Source organism: Rhopilema esculentum, chromosome 20, assembly GCF_057945365.1.
Source record: "Rhopilema esculentum isolate cy_ngs chromosome 20, ASM5794536v1, whole genome shotgun sequence".
Lineage (NCBI taxonomy): Eukaryota > Metazoa > Cnidaria > Scyphozoa > Rhizostomeae > Rhizostomatidae > Rhopilema > Rhopilema esculentum.
The window spans coordinates 2,493,165-2,505,256 of NC_142834.1; positions in this window are offsets into that span (position 1 = coordinate 2,493,165).

Here is a 12,092-nt window from a genome sequence, read left to right on the forward strand (position 1 = left end):
AAGTAGTTCGATTCACGGTATCACTGAAGTTATGTTTGAATTTGTGAAAATTCAGCTTGCTAAGTCCAACACGAAGTTGTGTCAAAATGGATAAACCTTTTGGATCGTGGAGGATGTTGTAGACTTGTTTTTGAGGTGGACGGATAAATGCAAATAGTTATTTTTTGAAAGGACTTACTGAGTAGGATTGTTTGATCTCTGGGTCGAGTTTTTCCCATTCAGATAAACAATTTGGATAAAAACTAGCTTTAAATTTCTTAGTTCTCGCATGTATTTGCCCTACTGAAGCCTGTCTGTGAAGAATGTAGCCAAATTTCCTTTGAACTGTGTAGCTTCGTTGTGGGCAGTTCTCCTCTCTTTCCATGATTTACATTGGATGAAAACTAAAAATTTTCTAAGAATCTAAATTCGTGATTAGCATTCAGTTTTTTTATTTCAGTCCTTAAAGTTTCTTAGATACTAAATGCTAAAGAGCCACTTAGAAGCATAAAAAAGTAGCAAGGGACTGAAAAACACCTAACGAACACTAAAAGTCACATACACTCGTTTTTTTATAAGAAACTGGCTATAAGAAACGAGTACTGGACAGTCAGAAAAAATTAAGAAACTTCAGTACTCGAAGCAAAAAATTAAGAAACTATTAAATCGTAATGAAACTGAGAACAAAGAAAATTTGTAAAATCCAAGAACAAGATTGCCCTGAAGGCCTAGAAATTAAGACACAAGGGATAAAAATATTCTGACATCTAAATACAGCATTGGAACGGAAGCGAATCTCTTGATGTGATAAAAAAGGTCACGAACATTTCATAACATCATTCATGACATCATAGTTAAAAAACTCTTAAGAAACAACGAGTATTGAAATTTCCAGAACAATAAGAAACTGGAGTACTCAACATTGACCTTTGTTTCTTATAAAAAATGAGTGTATAGGTCTTCTTTCTAATGGCTATGTCTAATCGCCAAAAAAATAATTTCAACTCAATATTTTAATATTAACAGTTGTCGAGCAGTTTCTTAAAGGGATACAGTACTTTGGTTGTTAATTTTTGGCCACCCTAGAATATGGCTTTTTATAAACGATTTCTTGCAAAAAATTGACCCAGGTTAAAAAACGATGCCTTATCTAGAAAACTATAGGAGAGATTCTGGAAATATCGTATCATGCCAATATTGTATCAAGGGCCTAAAATCTGGAATTCACTCCCAGAATCAATAAAGATAGCACAAAATACCAGACAATTTAAGAATTTGATCAAAACTTGATTCCTTGAAAACAAGTGCGCATGTTCGTTTTGCAGTAAATGAACTGTCTTATGCAATCCTTGAAATTGCTTCATGTTAGTCTTAATTAGTGTATATTCACTATTGTAAAAACTAACATTGAATAATCTATAATACAATACAATACAATCATGCGTTCGAATCACACACGTAACAAAATGGCTACTCGGACATAACCCAGAGAATCTCAAAACTCCAAAGCTTTACACCAAAATCGAAACAAGCCTGCACACACAACATATCGTGAAGTTCGAGGGGCAAATCATTCTGAGAAAATCTCATACATCTTTTGTTAAAATCCTATTGTTTTATATGAAAATACCTGGAAATCCTTTTATTTTAAGGGAAATCTCTTACGCAATTTGCAAGAGTGAATTGCCCCGCCGATGAAGATAAGGTCGATAACGTCCCAAGGAGTGGGTTGATGCAATATTCTAAAAAATTATTTCCAAGAATCAAGTAGGGAAATCTTATGTACTTTTGCCTCCTATTGAAACTAACTGTCAGTTTTCAAACATTGAATAATAACCTGCAGATCCAAAGGTGAGGGTTATAGAGAAAAACAAGTTAGCTTTACAATTGCTGAAAGTTTATGTGAGTGAAAATACAGGGAGATAACCCGGCATATACCCTGATAGTTTACAAAGAGGAACTGCGCGAGGGGGCCGCGAAATCCGCACTTTCCATGAGTTGAAACCGCGATAAAGAACGTTTGATAACGCGCGGCTGATTTGCGTTCATTGAAATTTGTTCACGTTGTTTTCGGTACTGTAGCGACTAACATGAAGTTGTGACTAATATGGTACCATCATAATATGATAACAAAAAATGACGGAACGATAAGATAATAAAAAATAGTTGATGTGGTTTTGACTAAATGAAAGACACAGGAAACAAATGACGAACAAGCATGGACTCGTCATTTTTGTTATTTGAACATAAAAAGATAAAAAAGTCTTTGTGAGTACCTTCAGACGAGGTTTTTTGGAAAGCAAGTTTGGTCTTTAATGACGAAAACAAAGGACGCGCCGTATTGTTCTTGGAAGTTTAAAAATAAATTTTGTAAGAATATTGAGACTGGAAAATGATGCAATTGTTGGACTTTTACATCGGCTTTTTAGCAAGTAAGACAAGCGGGACTTTGACGCAAAACCTTGGAGCTGCATTCATCAAGCTTATATTGTGCTAAAATGCTTCATTTTTAGGCTTGTTTTCATGATGAAGAATGACCGCAGTAAATTTTATTCTAGTTTATTTATTTTTTTCAAACGATTTTACAAAATATTTGGCTCGAAAAATAATATTCTAGGAATAATAAGCCTAAGCAAAGCTTGCTGGCAATAGTTTGCTGCCAAAAATGATGCCTTTTAAAAGAACTATGAAAATTTTGTTATTAGCTGCTTAAAATTGTGATAGTATAGAAATTGGTTGAAATTAAGTTTTATGATCCAAGATTCGATAATCGGCTCCTAAATTACGAATAATCATAATTTCAGACACTCTTTTATAATAAAAATGCCATAAGGTTTTCCACCCTTCATATTCTTAAGAAATTCCCCTTTAAACCTGAATATATTCTTAAAGTACAGTGATTCTATATTTATTCAATACCGTGTTACTGTTTAGGAGAGCATCGCCCGCTTTTTAATAAAAACCATCCTTTTTGAAAAAAAGACAAGATTGATCAGTTCTTTGATTCTTTGTTATAAACATCGCAAAATAGACAACAACTAAGACACAATTATATGAGCTGAGAGTGAGCAATATTCTTAAAATATTCTTAAAAATTGGATGATTCTGAGCTTGAATATTCTTATAAACAATATCTTATATAATAAAAAATGTGTACGATGCATATCTTTTTATGGGGGAAATTTTAAGGGAATAAAGAGGGAACAATTTTGGTGATGGAAAATACCTTGTTTGTGAGGCGATACAAAGTTCCTTGATTCGGTACTTTCCACAATTCAGGCTGACTTTGGAGATGCAGGGGGGAAATCCAATAGACACAGGAAGCAATAAGGGCAACTAGGCCAATAGCTAGCCCTACCCCCTTGCCACCAGAGGCAGTACTATGCACTTGTCAAAAATGATGCATTGTTTTACACGAAATGCAGGTCCGCAGCAACTATTGTTCTTACGGAAGCTCATTCCCCCCAAAATTATGAAAATCCTTTGTTGCCAATAAAAATGCCTATTGTTTCTTTTGTTCTAGAACAATGCTTTAATCGAATGATTCTATTCTTTCCACGGCACTTAGATATTCCATCGTGTGAAATTCTTTCAGCTGTTATGGAGAATACATTTTCTCATCATTGTTCATCTTATAAGCAATGCTGGACTAAAACCTTTTAATCCAAGCTAGAGTTAAAAGACAGGAAATAAATTGGTTGCTGCAAATAAGCGCGAGTCGGATCTTGTAACTGTCTGGCGCCGAAGGAACTGAGCGCCTAGGCCGGTAAGCTCTCTTTGAAGAGAAAAACCTCATTGAGCCAACATCAGTGCTAAAAATGGAAAGAAAAAGAAATCCGATTTTAAAGCATTTGTTGTCTTCCTAGAAACCGTTTCGAGTAATGCACTAGATTTTTGTTTGGCCCGGCGCTTGTGTCAATATAAACCAGAACATTAAACCGGTCTTCGATCGATTCGCTAAAACCCCACTGTATGCCACGCAAATATCGTACGGAAAATCAGGTAAAGGAGGCAAAATACCCAACCAGTGATGGTTCCAAGGACAGCCTTTTTAGGCAAATCCGTATGTGATTGCCAATGACTTATCAAAGCTTCAAGAAACTGTTTTAAATTTGACGTCAAAAACAATTGAAGTTTCAGCACATTTATGTGTGCATCTTGTCGCAAAATTTTTGTTAATTTAGAAGACAGAATTGACAAATGCTTATAAAGTAGATTGCCAAAAATCTCCTTCTTCTTGCACAAACTGCCATCCATTATTTAGTCTTCGCATATTTTCCTGCTACCCTTTTCATTACAGCAGACAGCGACGAATTGTAAGAGGGGGGGGGGGGGGGGAAATCATACCAAGAAAATTGAGTTAATACTTGCGTTAAAAAGTCATCCACATAAGTTTGTTTATAAACAGGTTTTGATGTATGCTCTTCTTTAAGGACATTAAAAGCATGTATCAAAATATATCTTACTTTGTGGGATGACTTTTGCAAAGTTAAAGCAAATTGCAAAAAAAAATCAAAAGATGTTTGTACAACTATAGCTCGCATTGACACCAATAGATCAACATTTAAGGCAAAATGTAGTTTTTCCAGTATGATATTAATTGGACATGAAAAACAAGAAACCATATGATATGATTTAGTAACACCATATGTCGATATGACAAAATCTTTGTACATGATACAAACCATTTTAACTACTCAAATACAATCTTATTAAGCAACGAATATAACAAATACGTCTTTACAACAATATTGGATATCATGCCAACATTGAACATATCGTTTTCTTTGATGCTGTTTTCCAGGGGATCATGTTTCAACGCAAAGGATTCAAAAAGCTTCTCGTGTTCTCTTAAAACTTCGGAGATCTCCAGCAGCAATAACTTATAAGTTTTTGAAAAAGCTAACTTTTTGAAACGCTCGTAAGCTTCTTCGTATGACACTTTTCAGAGTATTAAACGCCAGAACGTTGATAATGAGTTTTCAATCTATGTGTTGAGATGTGACTTATATTCACCTATAAATGAACATGAACATTTACCATTATGAAACATTGTCCTTTCAGTGGTGCCTAGTTCTCTGACCGCGCACCACGTTTTTAGTTAGTTCGATTAGCAAGATGGCAGATATTGTTATGTTAACATTTGTTTATGTTGAATGCGTTATGTTACCAATAATCCAATGAGTTTTCTACGTTTTACCTCCGTCATGAGTAAAGATTTAACACTATGTTGTTACGTTTTATACTCTGAAGAATGTCAGACGAAAAACTTGAATCAAAATGTTTTCTTTTTTGTACCACCAATGCAATTATCATTTTTTGTACCACCAATCAATGTCGTTCCAAACTTTAAAGAGTAAAGTGGTAAAAATGCTGGAATACCTAATGCTCTTACTGATTTAAAACTTTTGTAACCACTTGATGGTCTGCAAAAATCTCACATAATGGTAGTAGAAAAGGGAACAAAAGTTGAACTCACAGTAAATAACTAAATATTTCAACATCTGAAAAGGTGAACAGTTAAAATTAACATTGACTTGTATTCTGCTTTCTTAAAAATGTTCTTATAACAAGACATGTTGGAAATTCATTGCGATATGCAACCGAATAATCTAGGGTAAAATCTTAAAGTTATTATCTGAATATGTGACATCATTATTATTATTATTATTGTGTTGTCTCGTTTTGCTTAGGCATCGGGTTGCTTAATTAGGTTCATACGAGGCTGTCACTATGGGGGTGTATTGGGAGGAAGGTGACACCACCCTTGGAAAAACTTCACTGTAGTTTGGGGGTGCTTCGTCGGCAACTTTGCAGTTTTGTCAGTAGACAAATGACTCACTCACTTAATCGTTAAATGGGATTCGCCATCCGTCCCCCCCCCCCCCCCCTCTGTTTTACATTCACGTTGGTAGTAGAGAGTAGGTTCGACTTGACCACGAAAGATAAGTACGAGTTATGAGAATCAGACCCCGCCAGACACTATAGAAATACTGTCACGATACCTAAGACGAAGGTGCCGAGTTTTCCACAGGGGTAAAGTTCTTAATTTCGGAATATTGTTTGGAAGTGAAACTTTTACAAAAATGCTATTATGGGTCCAAACATAGCTTAAACGATGATATTATAGAACAAACTAAATTAAAAAGTTGGAAGATAAAAGAGAACTGTGTAATTAAATTTGCAATGTTAAGACAACAAATGGGGTCTGTAATTCTCGAAGATGTTAGTGAAGAAGAAATCTAGCAGAAATGACAGTTGATGTAAAAGTTTTTTCAAAGGCTTAAAAATTGTGAACATCGAGGTATATCTGGCTACAAAATCTAGCCCAAAAAGTTTTGTAAACAAAGCAAGAATATTATTGTGAATTTCAGAATTTGAATTTTGAAAATAAACTCTTTGTTCAAACTATCTTTGCGTGATCAGAAATTGAAATACCAGCTGCTCTACTTATCTTAGGCCAATGAGATTAAATTGATTTGAGAGTTCATTTCAAGGTTATCTAAACTTGTTAGTCGATAACAAGATCATAAAAATACCATAATATGGCTTGTTGAACGAAGAGATGTAAACAATCAGGACAAAGTTTTAAGCCAGAAGTTTAAATGCACGCTGAATTTTCTTATCTTTGCATGAAACATTGTCTTTGCGAAAATTATCTTTGCGAATAGATTTCATATACAGTCTAATACTAGGGTGTAAAGAATAGGAGAGGGGCTAAGTCGAATATAAAGATACTTTACTTGTGGTTAATTTCTTAATATTTTGCATGTTTTGCCAAAAGTGGGGGTAAAGCCCCCAGCCCCATCCAGCTCCGCGGAGCCTAGAAACGCCATAAAATGTGAGCAGTTTTACCTTGACAAAAGGTGACTCGATGGTTTTCTCTGTTTTATAACACTGGGGGCAGCATTTACACCTTTAGATACTGCCTGCTTGAAGGGGGCCTAGAGGGCTTCGTCAGTGACACTGATTATTGACTGTTTCTTTTCAATGATGCGAGGGAGGAATTTCATTTTTCGCAAGTCTTGAGTCGCTCCTGTTACGGTGGACTGCGGTTCTATGAGTTAGGAAAGTCATACCAAATGTTGCTTCAAAATTTGTGACTGACTCGCTTCGCTCCCAGGTGATCCACGTTTCCTTTTTTACCCCAGGGGCCTTTATAACCTCTCTGTGCCCTTTTTGCAAAATTTGAACATAGCATAGCTGATAAAATATTAGCCAGTACTAAATAATCAATCAAACAATATATGACCAAAATCAAAACTGCTTGTGAATTGTGTATTTAATTTCAATTCCGTAAAGATCAGCCAAAATTTCTATCGGATTCTTCTGAACAAAAATTATTTTCAAACGTATTTCCCACTGACGAAAACAAGACAAAATGCATAAAATGAACGTACGACTTGTCAAAAGTGTTATCGGTCTACCTCTTGTATCATCAATTGTCTTAGATGAGATATCAATCTTGATATCGAAAATCATAAATGGATTGTTCTTTTTGCTACTTAATTATGGCGTGGTCAGCAAAGAATTCTTAGGGTTCCGTCAAAAAATCACCTATTTTTATCAAAATGTGCAGTTTCTTTGAAATTATACATGGTCCGTGATGTTCTTTTGTCGGAAAATCGTAGGCCCCCCCCCCCCCAAAATGAAAGCCTGAATTTCCGCCACTGAGTGGAGCTAAATTAAGTAGTTTTGCATATTTGGGTCTGAATTTCATGCGTCTGTGACTTTAGGCGGAGTGTTTATAAGCGGAGTTGATTGTAATGTTTTTAGGGAGAGATCATCGGATGACGGGGACGTTCTTTTCACTCTGAGCAGCTTACAGCAGCTTTAGGATTGCTCAGATTGCTGTCTGATGAAGCTCTTTACGATAACACACTCTATTCTTCCGTAATTGACTCATTTTATCCGATTCTTGTGCGTTAGTCACGCGAAGTCCGACTACACCCCCAAAGCACTATGAATGACTAATAGAATGCAGGGTCTCTGCCGAAGGGTGGGGGGGGGGGGGCGGGAGAACCATGCCCATTATTTTGCTAAAAATAAAGCGGATTTAAGCAACAATGATTGGGGGGGCGTGTTAGACACTAATTTTGGTGCCACACCCTTCCGGTCACTGGTAAATGATGGAAACGCCCATTTTTAAATTTAAGGTAAAGACGATAGGAAGTAGTGGGGCAAAGAGGAGTAAATCTTTGCTGATCAGACCCTTAAAAATTTGGGAAAACACCCCATTTTGTAACTGTGTTTGAAAAAGCTATTAATTTTTTAAGTGGCAATTTTACATTTATATTCCGAATTGTGTAAAGCGAGGAAGCACTACGTATAAAAACTGATTATCCAAAGTTGTAATCAAATATCTAACAATAATAGACAGTATTCAAAAGTTGCAAACTAAGTCCGTTCTCCTTGGAGCAAAGTCCCCGACAAGCATTTCAGAATCCAGTTCTTTTAAGGATTGAAGCGCTTTAGCATTCTAGTTCCTATTTTATCAGGATTGTCTAAAGAATGTGAAGGATTTTTCTATATAAGCCCCAAAACGTGGGAAAAATTGTTGAACGTTCTGTAGGGTCATACAGAAGGGTCCCCTGGGAGCGAAACGAGCAAAAATTATTTTGCGACAACGCCCTTGAGATTAGATTCAAATACATTTCAGAATATTTCTTAAGGTATTAATTTTATTGCAGATTTGCACTTTTTTCAGACACCGACTTTCTGAGCGGCCGCTCCCCGGTGGCAAGGGCAGCTCCCTGGTGGCAAGGGCCGCTCCCCGTTGGCAAGGGCCGCTCCCCGGTGGCAAGGGCCGCTCCCCGGTGGCATGGGTTCTATGACAATCCGTCTATCGTTCTATGACCATCCGTCTATTGTTCTATGACCATCCGTCTATTGTTCTATGACCATCCGTCTATTGTTCTATGACCATCCGCCTATTGTTCTATGATAATCCGTCTATTTTTCTATTTTCAGTATTCTATTGTTCTATTGTATTGATATCAGTTTGGTCAAATTTGACCGAATTTTGAAATTGATTTGGCTGAATAACCTGAAAATGATCTACCAGCCCTGATAAGTAGATGAGTAAAATGAAATATTGGCGTTACTGTGTTACTACTGACTACCAAAAAATGATTTTTACCGAATGGAACAAAATTTACCGAAAGACACAGAAATTTGGGTGGGTGTTGCACCCACTACACCTCCCCGCTAAATCCGTCCCTGAATAGAGCATTCTTCAAAATATCTAGTTATGGTTGATAAATTTTCCCATGCTTCCACTCCCAACCTGTGCCGGAGCCCATGGAATGAGCCATACCTGGAGGTTCTGTCACAGAAGATTGAAATAACACAATCATAGGCCATTTCAATGGATTTTGGATGGATCCAAAGGTTGACAGGAGAGCACTGATTCATCCTCAGACATGACAAGATATTTTGAATATAATTTTTACGATGACAATTCTAAAAAGTCGTGTGTGATCAATTGTATATTGTATTCAGGGACACACTACCACGTTCAAAGGTCAATTTATAGCGGATTTGTCACTAAAATCTTCTTTAAGAACATTGGGCCTGGATGCGGTTTATTCTCAGTGGATTACGACGAGCTGCTTTCAAAGGTACATGCGACTCCCCGGAGCAAAGCAACGAGGTTAATCGACGCCCATGGGAATATACAGGACGGATTACCCTAACTGTATTATTGTTACTAATTCCCATGAGTAAATGGCCTTTTGAAAATGAATTGGTCTTAGTGCAAAGATAAACGTGCTTAGGAACGACAAAGCTTCGTTTTCATAATCATAATACCAGAATGTCCAGTTTTAAGACATTTATTAGCGTGGGGTAGATACATTTCAGCCAAAAGGATTATTAATGTTTATCGGCTATTATTTTAGTCTATCAGAAAGATTAAGTAACTCATATCCCAACCAAATTAACTAAAGATGGCCATGACACTAGAAATTTGCATTGGCTAGACGCCATGTATTCAGAGATTCCGATTGACAAATGTTAAAAAGCATCTTCGTAGGAAGCATTTTGGGTCAGCAAATAGGTTTTGTCCCCGTTCCTGAATAGCTGGGGCATGCCTTCTAAGCTCTTCCCCGGTTTCTGCATTCAGGGCAGATATCAAGTGTTTACCAAAAATTGTTGTGACAGTGACTTTAAAGTTGGCTACAAATGCGTTCAAAATAACTATGCTTGTTTAAAGTAATACAATTGTTCTGCCTTGCTTGTCTAAAGACGAAATAGCAATCAAATGGCTTTAGAAGCGAGAACGAACGGTTGGAGATGTACTCCACGTTCCTGTTGACTTCAGTTACGAAGAACTCGGCTGTCTAAACATTTTGTGTTGGAATCGATTCAAACTTTTAAGAGAAGCAGCAACAGAAAGAAGAAGAAAATTTATAACTCTCGAACACGATTTGTTTCAAAACAAAAGCAGTAAGACTTTCAGCTCGATGCTAAGATTCATTTCAAAATTAGGTTGATTTTCAATTGGTAATCTTTATAATATTTTACCATTGACAAATATGTAAAAGGCGGTGCATAGTCACAAAAGTCCTCTTCTCATTGCTAGATGAATATTTTCATATTTAACTATCATTTTCCTTTTATCTTTAATCTATCTCTTGTTTCTAAGTTTGGTCTCTCACAAACTAATTCTTTACACAGATCAACATTCGATTTGGCTGATCAAAAGCGTTAACTTCAAAACACGACCCCCTGGAAGAACAGCAAAATTAACATATTTAGATTCTACATTGCCTCTGAAATTATTTTTATTTGTTTTATTAAATGTTGTATTATTAAATGCGGAAGGGTTTATTTTTCGTGTACAAATATTTTTTAATATCACATATATCATACAGACAAAGTTCAGCAGAAAGAGCTTCAAGCCAAATACTTGTGACACACCATCAGCCTACAAAAAACATCTTCATCTTTTCATTCAGCTGCAAAAGAGCACCCGGATTCTAATTGGAATTTACGATGCAAATGTATGATAGCTTGAGAATCAGAAAACACAACTTTTGCCATGTGAGTTTAGTGGCGACTCATTTTTGCTTACGTTGTGCTCACTTCGTCTGCATCAACTCACGGCCGGGCAACGCACGGCAAGGCACCAGAGCACGAAGGAGCTTTCGATTTAAAAACCCGCCTCGTTGCTATTAAGAGGCTAGAAGTTGCGCTATTTCTTCTGTTATACGTCATTGAAATCGACTTTTGTATGGTCTATGGAGTAATATGTCATTGACATCGTGTTTTTTGAATCCTAATGTACTGCCCCATGTCGTGCAATGCGCTGCGAATGCTGATTGGATCCTACCGTCCCTTTTGCTGCAACTAAACGTTGCGTACCTGCCGAAAGACCGTCTCTGGTTTGTGTGAAACACTTTCAAAGGAATAGAAGTATCTTTCTGCGGGAATAGCAAACTTTCAGCGCGGGATTTTGCGGGACTGTGCGGGTCACAGAAGCTTAATTGCCAAAATGATAACCAGTCTACCTTACAGTCTATCCCAACGATACATTAGGACGAAAAGTGGTAGTTTTTGGCTTTGGTAATTTACAACCATATTTGCTTTCTCTTCAAGGCCTAAATCATCGCATGTAACTTTTCCGCAGATCCGCTGCGCAAAGTCATGTGCGGATATGCGGCTATTTTGATAGCTTTAACAGCTTGGAGGGAGAAGACACGGAGCGGTAAATGCAAATATACTCTTTGGATTTGTGCTTGCCTCAATCGCTAGGTCATGCTAAGCAAACTGTCGGAAAGGGTCAGATTCATTAAATTCTTGGTCAAATTTGTTTGCGGGCAAACTGGAAGAATTCGATCAGCGTGTTTTATGTGACCATCATTGTGCGGAGAAAACAATCAAAGTTTTGTGCGCACAATCTTCCTAATAGCATGTTATAGATATGTTATCATTTTGTTTTCAGGATAATATTTAAATCTTGTTACGGGCAACACCTGCCCAAATTTATTGTACAATGGAAGGTAAGGTACTTTTAACATCACGATATCAAACAACAGAGATCTGTGATGATATTCAGCGTTTAACAAGAAATAAGATTACAAAAATTAGCGCCATCTGTTGGTGGTAGCGGA